The sequence below is a fragment of the Nomascus leucogenys genome, chromosome 10 (assembly GCF_006542625.1).
Source record: "Nomascus leucogenys isolate Asia chromosome 10, Asia_NLE_v1, whole genome shotgun sequence".
Classification (NCBI taxonomy): domain Eukaryota; kingdom Metazoa; phylum Chordata; class Mammalia; order Primates; family Hylobatidae; genus Nomascus; species Nomascus leucogenys.
Window position 1 is genome coordinate 55,936,502 of NC_044390.1, and position 12,930 is coordinate 55,949,431.

Genomic DNA, 12,930 nt, shown 5'->3' on the forward strand with positions numbered 1-12,930 from the left:
GCCCTAAAATACAGAAGAGGAGACAGTATGGCAGGAAACCTCTAAGATGGCTCCCAGTGATCCCACCTCCTGGTACTCATGACCTCATATAATTTCCTTCTCTTGAGTAACTTGCTTCTGACCAATAGAATATCAAAATGTTGAGTGGATGCCATTTCCATGACTGTGTTACACAGATCCTGGCATCCTTCTTGGCAGCAAAATCTCTCTCTTGCTGGCTTTGATGAAGCCAACAGCCTATTTGGAGAGGCAAGAAACTGAGCGTAGCCTACAGCCAACATCCAGTGAGGAACAGTGGCCCTTAGTCCAACAGTTTTCAAGTAACTTAATTCATGCTAAAACCACATAAATAAACTAGAAAAAGGGTCCTTACCCACTTGCGCCTTCAGATAAGACCACAGCTCTGGCCAACCTTTTGATTGCAGCCTGTGAGTAGCTGTGCCCCAACTAAGATTCCTGATCTATAGACACTTTGAGATAATAAACCTGTGTGGGTTTTTTTTTTTTAAATGGAGTCTCACTCTGTCACTCATGCTAGAGTGCAGTGGTGCGATCTCGGCTCACTGCAACCACCACCTCCTGGTTCAAGTGATTCTCCTGCCTCAGCCCCCTGAGTAGCTGGGATTACAGGTGTGTGCCAACATACCCAGATAATTTTTGTTTTTTTAGTAAAGACGGGGTTTTATCAGGGGTTTCCACTTTTGCGTCTTCCTCATTTTCTCTTGCTGCTGCCATGTAAGAAGTGCCTTTTGCCTCCTGTTGTGATTCTGAGACCTCCCCAGCCATTGGAACTGTAAGTCCAATTAAACCTCTTTTTCTTCCCAATCTCAGATATGTCTTTAATAATAGTGTGAGAACAGACTAATACAGGTGGTTCCTCAAAAAGTTAAAAATAGATTTAGCATATGATCTAGCAATTCTACTTCTGGGTGTACATCCAAAAAACCTGAAAGCAAGATCTTGAAGAGATATTTGTACACCCATATTCAGAGCAATATTGTTCACAATAGCCAAAAAAGTTGGAAGCAACCCAAGTGCCCTTCAGTGGATGGATGAATAATCAAAACATGGTATAGCACATACCACCATACAACAGAATATTATTCATTCTTAAGAAGAAGGAAATTCTGACACAACATGGATGAGCCTGGAGGATAGTATGCTAAGTGAGATAAGCCAATAACAAAATAAGAAGTACTGTATAATTCTACTTCTATGAGGTACTCAGATAATTCAACTTCTGTGAGGTACCTAGAGCATTCAAATTCATAGAGACAGAAAGTAGAACACTAGCTGTCATGGCCTAAGGGAGATGAGAATGGAGAGTGAGTGTTTAATGGGTATGGAGTTTCACTTCTGCAAGATGGAAAAGTCCTGATAATGTGTGGTGGTCATGGTTACACAACAGTGTGAATGTATGTAATGCCAGTGAGCTGTAGACTTAAAAATGACTCTACTGGTAGTGGTTTATGTTATGTGTATTTTGCCACAATTAAAAATAAAAATTAAGTTAAAAGAGATATGCAATGAAAGGCAGCCAGTTAGCAACATTGAGTTGGCGAGAGAAGAGTTTATTTGTCTCGTAGATATCTTGGTTCTGAAATATCTAAATCACCTCCCTAAACAGGCAGAGCTAGATGAACTGGTGCCACTGCATACAATGTACATGCACCTCCTTCTTCTCATACACGGACCATCCCTATCCAAGAGACATAGCCTAATGATTCATCCAATCGCTGGTCTGGTTTGAAATATAACATTCCTCCACTGAGCTCTGGTATGGTTTCTCACGGTCTGGTGGCCTACAAACTTAAAAAGCTCCCCCTGGTCTACATGCAGTATAAGTGGTAAAACCATAGTAAAACAAACAAACAAACAAACAAACAAACAAACAACACTTCTGCCCCCAATTTCCCAAACAATAAAAAACCTCCACTTCAATGGAAACGTGGGAAGCACACAAAAGTCAATGAACTGCAACATGAAATTTTCATTATGCAGAAATTAACTAGGTGTGCAGTGGTTCCTGCTTGTAATCCCAGCACTTTGGGAAACTGAGGTTGGAGGATTACTTGAGGCCATGAGTTTGAGACCAGCCTGGGCAACATAGTGAGACCCCATCTCCACAAAAAAACAAAACATTATCTGGGTGTGGTGGCGTGTGCCTGTGGTCCCGGCTACTCAGAAGGCTGAGATGGGAGGATTGCTTGGGCCCAGGAGATTGAGACTGCAGTGAGCTATGATCGTGCCACTGTACTCCGGCCTGGGCGACAGAGAAAGACCCAGTCTGTAAAAAACAAAACAAAACAAATACAAATTTTATTAGGCAGAAATTGTGAAGACTCCTTGAAGGGCGGCCTTGCCAGAGAGTAAGTGCTTAGTCCGTTGTCCTCCATGGTCCTTGGTTTTGCCCCCAGTGGGGCCCTTAATTGTCTTCTATGCCCCAGAGCCATTTCTGAAGCTTTCTCATTTCTTGCTGGTACAGTTTTGAGGGGGTTCATGATTCAAATTTGGGGGATTTTTTTTTTTTTGAGACAGGGTCTTTCTCTGTCACTTAGGCTGGACTGCAGTGATGTGAATATGGCTCACTACAGCCTCAACCTTGTGGGCTCAAGGGATCCTCCTACCTCAGGCTCCCATGTATCTGGGACCACAGACATGCACCCCCATGCTCGGCTAATTTGTTTTATTTTTTGCAGAGATTGGGTCTCACTTTGTTGCCTAGGCCAGTTCTCAAACTCCTGGGCTCAATTGATTCCCCTGCCTTTGCTTCCCAAAGTGCTGGGATTATAGGCATGAGCCATTGCTCATGGCCAAGATTGTTATTTTATTTTTCCGAGATGGAGTCTCCATCTGTTACCCAGACTGGAGTGCAGGGGCACAATCTCGGCTCACTGCAATCTCTGCCTCCCGGGTTCAAGCGATTCTCCTGCCTCAGCCTCCCAAGTAGCTGGGATTATAGGCATGTGCCATCACGCCAGGCTAATTTTTGTATTTTTAGTAGAGATGGGTTTTCACTACTCGGCCAGGCTGGTCTTGAACTCCTGATCTCAAGTAATCCACCCGCCTCAGCCTCCCAAAGTGCTAGGATTACAGGCATGAGCCATTGCTCCCCACCAAGATTTTTTTTTTTTAATGTCAAATAATCACAGTCAAAAGACTGTGCCAAAGCAGTCCAGACTTATAGTTTCTTTGACAATGCAGATCTCAAAAATTTAGTAGACTTTCCATCTTCTTGTCTCCAGGCAGGCCCACATGCAAGGAGCAAGAGCCAATTATCAATATCTTCTCTGGCATAGTTCTTAAACCTTAACTCTGTCCTCCTTTATTTCCTAGCCTCTATGCCTGAACCTTGGTACTCTCTTATCTTTTTTTTTTTCTTTCTTTCTTTCTTTTTTTTTTTGAGATGGAGTTTCCCTCTTGTTGCCCAGGCTGGAGTGCAACGGCATGATCTCGGCTCACTGCAACCTTCACCACCCAGGTTCAAGCCATTCTCTTGCCTCAGCCTCCTGAGTAGCTGGGATTACAGGCACGCACCACCACACCCAGCTAATTTTTGTATTCTTAGTAGAGATGGGGTTTCACCATGTTGGCCACCACGCCTGGCGATATTCTCTCATGTTAGTGACAGCTACTCTTAGCTTTTTGAAAGGCAGAGTTTGGAGGGGAGGCAGTACTCTTGCTTCTGGGCTGACTCTTACAGTCTAGAAGAGACTGCCAAGTGGGAAGCGGCTGAGAACCCGCTGCCTCATCAGAGCCATCTTGCATGGATGCTTCATTTTGTGGGTACAGGAGGTGTTTTGCTTTGAAGCCCTGTGAGGCCCTGAATCACCACAGTCAGTTCATTTCAATTGTAGCCTGAATGGAGAAAGAGCCTCCCTTGATATAATTCTTTTTTTTTTTTTGGAAACAGTCTCGCTCTCTGGCCCAGGATGGAGGGCAGTGGCGCAATCTCAGCTCACTGCAACTTCCGCCTCCCAGGTTCAAGTGATTCTCCTGCCTCAGCCTCCTGAGTATCTGGGACTACAGGCGCCCACTGCCATGCCTGGCTAATTTTTTGTATTTTAGTAGAGACAGTGTTTCACAGTGTTGCCCAGGCTGGTCTCGAACTCCTGAGCTCAGGCAATCCGCCCACCTTGGCCTCCCAAAGTGCTGGGATTATAGGCGTGAGGCACCACACCCAGCCTCATTGATATAATTCTATTCCTTTCCATCTCCACTTCTACAGTACATCTCTCTCTTTATTAATAGTAGTCAGAAGTAGTCAACACACACACACAAATAGTCTGGGCTCTTCCAATGACATCTCCAAAGCTTGGAGACTCCATCGGTGCCTGCTCTGTCATTCAAGACATCACAATTTTACCTAGTGGTCTGCCATAATGTAACATAGATCACCAGATCCTCACCTTGTATCTGTGTCTTCATGACCTGCTGTCTGATGGTCAAGTTAATGCCTTATAGTTCAGGTTTTTATTACAGCAGAACCCCAGTTCTGGTTCTTAGTAGGGCAAAACCCCACATCTGGTACTTATTAGGGCAAAACCCCACTCTTGGTGCTAACTTTTATTTTAAATTATTGTACAGTATGAGCTGCTGTAACAATGAGACCCTAAAATAGAGTAGTTTAACCTGGATAGAAGTTATATCTTGCTCACGTACAGGTCTGGAGGTGGGTAGTTTAGGGCTGGTAAAGTGCTTTCCTTAAATCATAGCTTCCATGTCTGAGTCCAAAGTTGCTTCTTTAGCTCCAACCATACTGTTTTTTTGAGACAAGGGTCTTGCTGTGTCACTGAGGCTGGAGTGCAGTGGCATGATCTCAGCTCACTTTAACCTCCGCCTCCCAGGTTCAAGTGATTCTCGTGCCTCAGTCTCCCGAGTAGCTGGGACTACAGGCGCATGCCACCATGACTGGCTAATTTTTGTATTTTTAGTAGAGATAGGGTTTCTCCATGTTGGCCAGGCTGATCTTGAACTCCTGGCCTCAAGTGATCCACTCACCTCGGCCTCCCAAAGTGCTGGGATTACAGGTGTGAGCCGCTGTGCCCAGCCTAACCACACATTTTTATCCCAGGCTATAGGAGAAACTTAAAGGCTCAAAGGAACATATACATTTCCTTTAAAGGGCACGATGGGCCGAGTGTGGTGGCTCATGCCTGTAATCCCAGCCCTTTGGGAGGCCGAGGTGGGTGGGATCGCCTGAGGTCAGGAGTTCGAGACGAGCCTGGCCAACATGGCGAAACCCTGTCTCTACTAAAAATACAAAAACTAGCCAGACATGGTTGTGGGTGCCTGTAATCCCAGCTACTCAGGAGGCTGAGGCAGGATAATTACTTGAATCCAGAAGGCGGATGTTGTAGTGAGCCAAGATCGTGCCATTGCACTCCAGCCTGGGTGACAAGAGTGAAACTCCACCTCAAAAAAAAAAAAAAAAAGTATGACATAGTGGACTTTGGGGTACTTATTATACCCAATGGAGTACTATTTAGCCATACAAAATGAGATCCTGTCATTTGCAGCAATTTAGATGGAACTGGCATATTCTCACTTATTTGTGGGAGCTAAAATTAAAACAATTGAACTCTTGGAGATAGAGAGTAGAAGGATGGTTACCAGAGGCTGGGAAGGGTAGTGGGGGGTGGGGCAGAAGTGGGGATGGTTAATGGATACAAAAAAAATCTTGTGTTCCCCATAAATAGATATACCTACTATGTACGCACAAAAATTAGAAACTAAAAAAAAAAAAAAAAAGTTACATCAGTGCAGCATGGGAAGTAAAAAAAAAAATGAAAAGAAAAGAAATGTGTCTAATATCAAACAGCAACTGAAAGGCAAAATTAGGATTCAGCCCCAATACTCTTCACAATCTTAGCCAATTCACTGGGAGCCAAGATCCTGTGGTTAGTACTAAAAAAAAAAAAAAAAAAAAAAACCAAACCCAAAGGAAATGAGGGATAAGAGAAAGGAAAGGAAAGGGAGACAGGAGCAAAGATCTCCTTCCCAGGTAGTCTGATGGGAGCCTCAAGAGAAAAATAAAGGTTTTTTTGTTTTGTTTTGTTTTGTTTTTTTTGAGACAGAGTTTCACCCTTGTTGCCGTGGAGTGCAATGGCGCAATCCCAGCTCGTTGCTATCTCCGCCTCCCAGGTTCAAGCGATTCTGCTGCCTCAGCTTCCTGAGTAGCTGGGATTATAGGCACCCACCACCACACTCAGCTAATTTTTTGTATTTTTTAGTAGAGATGGGGTTTCACTATGTTGGCCAGGCTGGTCTCGAACTCCTGACCTCAGGCGATCCACCCGCCTCAGCCTCCTAAAGTGCTGGGATTACAGGTGTGAGCCACCGCGCCCGACTGAGAAAAATAAAGTTTTAGAACAATTTCTAGATTCTGTGTATTCATGATTAGCTAATATAACTTTCTCTCTAGGAAGGAAATAATTATTACTAAGGGAACAATAATTCTTATACCGTGTTCCATTAGGCATGACTAAAGAGGTCCATATTTTGGAGGATGACTCTCTTCTCTGCCAATAATAATTGCCTCTCTTTTTATAATACATAAAGTATAATATCAAATAAATGCTTATTACATTGCTGAGTAGTATTCCATGGAATGGATGTGCCATAGGACATTTAACCATTCACTTCTCGAGGAATATTTTGTTTTTTCCAGTTTTTGGCTATTACCAAAAAGCTTCTGTGGGGTCAGCTCATCCCAGGATGTTGGATTTCAATTTCAATTTTTCTTTTTTTCGAGACAGAGTCTTGCTCTGTCACCCAGGCTGGAGTGCAGTGGCGTGATCTCAGCCCATTGCAACCTCTGCCTCCCAGGTTTAAGCGAATCTCCTGCCTCAGCCTCTTGAGTTGCTGGGATTACAGGCGCGTGCCATCAGGCCTGGATAATTTTTGTATTTTTGGTAGAGACAGGGTTTCACCACGTTGGTCAGGCTGGTGTCAAACTCCTAACTTCAAGTGATCTGCCTGCCTCGGCTTTCCAAAGTGCTGGGATTACAGGCGTGAGCTCCTGTGCCTGGCCTCACTTTTTCTTTTTTTGAGAAAAGGTCTTGCTCTGTTGTCCAGGCTGGAGTGCAGTGGTGTGATCACAGCTCACTACAGCCTCAAACTCCTGGGCTCAAGCAACATCTCAGCCTCCCAAGTAGCTGGGACTACAGGTGTGCACCACCACACCTGGCTAATTTTAAATTTTTTTGTAGAAACGGAGTCTTTCTAAGTTGCTCAGGCTGGTCTCAAACTCTTAAGTGATCCTCCTTCCTTGGCTCCCCCAAAGTGTTGGGATTACAGGCATGAGCACCCAGCCTCATTTTCAATCTTAAGGGGCATGTTAAGCACATTGAGAGTTGTGTAGGATGACTCCATTTTTCTTTTTAAATTTTGGGAACCTGTTCATTTATAAATTACTAACAACTCCTTTAGTAATGTTTTTGTGGTTTCTGTGGATTGTTAATTTTCCCCAGTGGTGAGAGCTTGTTGGTTTTCATTTATTTGCTTGAGTGGATGGAAATACCGGTTCTATCACTCCCTGTTAGGCATTACCTCCCACAGGTGTGGAGCCAGGTATGACTCACACCTCATGACCATGGTTGGAAGCCTACGTGATGCTGTCCTTGGCTCAAGGAGATGAGCCAGGATTAGGGGCCTGCATCAGTTTAGAAGGAGCTCTAAGTGCCTTAGGAGCCTTCTTGAAGGCTGTAGGAGCATTTAGAAACACAGAGATTTCATGCCCACCGGGAAGAGTCAGGAAATCTGGGAACCAGTTTAGTTCTGAACCACTTGCTGAGACTTGCAGAGATCACCCTCCTCTGTGTCTCACGAGTCATCAAAGAGAGGAATTGACATTGATGATCGCTTCCCTCTGTGACATTTCCAGACTCTATACTTACTTCGAAACTCATAAAAATAAGCATTGACAAGGATATGAGGGTGTGGTAAGTGCATTACTTCCCCAGACTTGAAACACTTAACAGTAGCGTTTCCTGCGAGTAACATCAAAGACGCCTTTGAATTGCACAGGCAGAAATTGAGTCCCTTTTGGCTAATATCCGGAATCTACAATGAACTCAAACAAATTTACAAGAAAAAAACAAACAACCCCATCAAAAGGTGGGCAAAGGACATGAACAGACACTTCTCAAAAGAAGACATTTATGCAGCCAAAAAACACATGAAGAAATGCTCATCATCACTAGCCATCAGAGAAATGCAAATCAAAACCACAGTGAGATACCATCTCACACCAGTTAGAATGGCCATCATTAAAAAAACAGGAAACAACAGGTGCTGGAGAGGATGTGGAGAAATAGGAACACTTTTACACTGTTGGTGGGACTGTAAACTAGTTCAACCATTGTGGAAGTCAGTGTGGCGATTCCTCAGGGATCTAGAACTAGAAATACCATTTGACCCAGCCATCCCATTACTGGGTATATACCCAAAGGACTATAAATCATGCTGCTATAAAGACACACGCACACGTATGTTTATTGCGGCACTATTCACAATAGCAAAGAGTTGGAACCAACCCAAATGTCCAAAAACGATAGACTGGATTAAGAAAATGTGGCACATATACACCATGGAATATTATGCAGCCATAAAAAATGATGAGTTCATGTCCTTTGTAGGGACATGGATGAAACTGGAAAACATCATTCTCAGTAAACTATCGCAAGGACAAAAAACCAAACACCGCATGTTCTCACTCATAGGTGGGAATTGAACAATGAGAACTCATGGACACAGGAAGGGGAACATCACACTCCGGGGACTGTTGTGGGGTGGGGGGAGGGGGGAGGGACAGCATTAGGAGATATACCTAATGCTAAATGACGAGTTAATGGGTGCAGGAAATCAACATGGCACATGGATACATATGTAACAAACCTGCACATTGTGCACATGTACCCTAAAACCTAAAGTATAATAAAAAATAAATAAATAAATAATGAAAAGAATAATCTTTAAAATTTGTAAAGTACACTAAAAAACTGCATAGAAGAATGTCATTTGGCCAGAAACATGAATGCTCTTTACACACACAACGTTCCTTGTCCTGTCTTACACAATATTACTACAGAATTACTGAGAAGAGATATATTTGTATATACCCTAAGAAATGTAAAATAAGTTAGAGGGAGAGTTAATGGCAGTGACATTTCTCATGGTATGAAAAAAATAAATTGCTTGAATACAAGGAAACCCTAATAAAATGTTTTCCTTAGGTTAATAATCAGAAATATGCAAAAAAAAAAAAAAAAAAAAAAAAGAAATTGAGTCCCTTTTCCAGTTGTCTTTCAAACCTTCTGGTTACTTCAAGGGATCACTTTGGTTTGGTGCCAGTGTGTCTTTAAACAATTCTATTTATTTATGGACAGTATGTGTGTGCATATAAGTATCTATTTATTTACACATATATGTATAAAATTATATGTATGTAATTTTAGTTTTTAAAGGATCATGCAGTAAAATTGAAATTTTTAGAGTTCAGTTCAATGAAAATTCTAACATAGGTAACCACTATCATAATTAGAATTTTAACACATGCAGCCACCATAATACAAAACAGTTCTATCACCCCCAAAACCTTCTATACTACCCCCTTTATTCTAACACCCTTCCCTAACCCCTGGCAACACTGATCTTTCCTCCCATAGTATGGTTTTGTCACTTTTGGAGACTATCATATAAATGGATCATATGGATGGTAGATTTGAAATTGGCTTCTTTCTTTTTGTTTTGAGATGGAGTTTTGCTCTTGTTGCTCAGGCTGGAGTGCAATGGCACGATCTTGGCTCACTGCACTCTGTCTCCTGGGTTCAAGTGATCCTCCTGCCCCAGCCTCCTGAGTAGCTGGGATTACAGGCACCCACCACTACACCTGGCTAAATTTTTATATTTTTTGTAGAGATGGGGTTTCACCATGTTGGTCAGGGTGGTCTCGAACTCCTGACCTCAGGTCATCCACCCACCTTGGCCTTCTAAAGTGCTGGGATTACAGGCATGAGCCCCACCCCCGGCCAAGATTGGCTTCTTTCAATCAGGCTACTTATTTTGAGATTCGTCCAAAGTGTCGTGTGTTTCTCTGCTTTTCTGTTTTGCTGTATTTTATGTTTTTAGCAAGACAGAGGGTCTTGCTCTGTCTCCCAGACTGGAGTGCAGTTGCACAATCATGGCTCACTGCAGCCTCAAACTCCTGGGCTCAAGAGATCTTCCTACCTCAGCCTCCAGTATCTGGGACTACAGCTGCATGCCACCATGCCTGGCTAGTTATTTATATATGTATGTGTATATATATATATATATATTTTTTTTTTTTTTTTTGAGATGGAGTCTCGCTTTGTTACCCAGGCTGGAGTACAATGCCACGATCTCAGCTCACTGCAACCGCTGCATCCTGGGTTCAAGCGATTCTCCTGCCTCAGCCTCCTGAGCAGCTGGGATTACAGGCACCCACTACCACACCCGGCTAATTTTTTATATTTTTAGTAGAGCGGGGTTTCACCATGTTGGTCAGGCTGGTCTCGAACACCTGACCTCAGGTGATCCACCCGCTCAGCCTCCCAAAGTGCTGGGATTACAAGCGTGAGCCACTGCAACTGGCCTGTCGTGTTTTAGTAGTTTGCCCTCTTTATTGCTGAGCAGTGTTTCATGGTATGGGTGAATCGCAGTTTGTTTAACCATTCCTCTCTTAAGGGGTATTTTGCTTTTTTGTTTTTTGTTATTTTTTCCAGTTTTCAGCTATTGCAGATAAAGCTCCTATGAATAATCACGTGCAGATTGTGTGTGGTTGCATATTGTTCAAAATCCTCTCTGGCTTTCCAATTCACTTAGAATAAAATTTGCAGTCCTCATGCAGTCTGTCAAATCACACCTGTCTGGACTTTGTCCAGCCTTTGATAGCGTCTCCTCCCTGCCTCCTCTGCTCTCTTTCTTCCAGCTATCCTGGCTTTCCTGAACTTTCTCTGCACATGCAAAGCCCATCCCATTTGTAATGAGTTGAATGGCAGACCCTAAAATGTACATTCAGAACCTGCAAATGTGACCTAACTTGGAAAATGTGTTTTTGCAGAAGTAGTTAAGTGAGGGGTCTCAAGATGAGCCTATCCTGGATGAGGGTGGTCCCTAAATGCAATGACAAGTGTCCTTATAAGACATAGAGGAGGAGGGCCGGGCGCGGTGGCTCACGCCTGTAATCCCAGCACTTCCGGAGGCCGAGGCAGGCGAATTGCCTGAGGTCAGGAGTTCGAACCACTCTGGTGAATATGGCGAAACCCCGTCTCTACTAAAAATACAAAAAATTTAGCCGAGTGTTGTGGCGTGTGCCTGTAATCCCAGCTACTCAGGAGGCTGAGGCAGGAGAATTGCCTGAACCCAGGAGGTGGAGGTTGCAGTGAGCCGAGATCGCGCCACTGCACTCCAGCCTGGGTGACGGAGTGAGACTCCGTCTCAAGAAAAAAAAAAAAAAAGATATAGAAGGAGATGCAGGCACAGGGAATAAGGCCGTCTGAAGATATACGCAGAAATTGGAGTGACGCAGCCATAAGCCAAAGAATGCCTGGAGCCTCTTGAAGTTGGAGAAGGTAAGCATCCTCCCCAAAGATCTTGAAAGAGTGTATGGCCCTGCTGATGCCTCCACGCTGAATTTCTGGCCTCCAGAAGTGTAAGAGAATTAACTCCTGTTGTTTCAAGCCACCCAATTTGTGGTAATGTGTTATGGCCATCAAAGGAAATTAATAAAACACCTCAGGGCCTTTGCATGTGCCATCTCCTCTACCTGGATTACTCTTTCTCCAGATCCTTGTGGGGCCCATGTCCTCACTTCCTCCTGGTCTCTCTGCTCAACTGTCACCTCCTTAGAGAGTCCTCCTGCTGGTCCTAAGAGAGGCCCTTACTGTATCCCTCTAACTCAATAATTTGTTGCACTTCTCTTTAACTATCAATCAATTTAGATACATGGTATTTGTTGCCTCCCCTGCCCCACCCCCACCCCCACCTCTTTTTTTTTAGAGACAGGGTCTTGCTCTGTTGCCCCAGCTGGAGTGCAGTGGCACAATCACAGCTCACTGTAGCCACAACCTCTTGGGTTCAAGCAATCCTCCCTTCTCAGCCTCCCAAGCAACAGGGATAACAAGCACGTGCCACCATACTCAGCTAATTTTTTTTGTTTTTGTTTTTTAATTTTTTTAGGCAGAGTCTTGCTCTGTTGCCCAGGCTGGAGTGCAATGGCGTGATCTCAGCTCACCGCAACCTCCGCCTCCCGGGTTCAAGTGATTCTCCTGGCTAAGTTTGTTTGTTTCTTTGTTTTTTTGAGAGACTGGGTCTCACTTTTTGGCCCCGGTTGGTCTCAAATTCCTGGCCTCAAGCGATCCTCCTGTCTTGGCCTCCCAAAGTGCTGGGATTACACACATGGGCCACCATGCCAGGCTTGTTTCCCTTTTTAAAAAAATCACTTGTCCTCTGTGTATATTTGTTTCAGGGACTGTTGAATAATCCAGCTTTCGGCTGAGAAGCTTTTTGGACATTTGCCTAGTGACAATCTTCCTTTATCTGGGGAGAGATTGGTCAGATAATTAGTCTTAGAGCATGTTAAAGCTTTGTCTCCCAAGAAAGAATTTACATCTATTACAACACCTTTCTCTCTCTCTCTGGAAAATTGTATCCTTGTTATTAAGACTTGTTTTTTTTCCTTTTTAGCTTTACAGAAAAGCTGCAAAGATAGCAAGATAATTTTTGTCTACTCTTTATCCAGCTTCCCTGAATGTTAACATCTACCATAATACATTTACTGAAACAAAAAGATTAACACTGGTTCATTACTATTAACTCCAGACTTTATTTGGATTTCACCAGCTTTATCCACAAATTTGTCCTTTTTTTGATTCCTGGATCCAGTCCAGGGTACTATATTGAATTTAG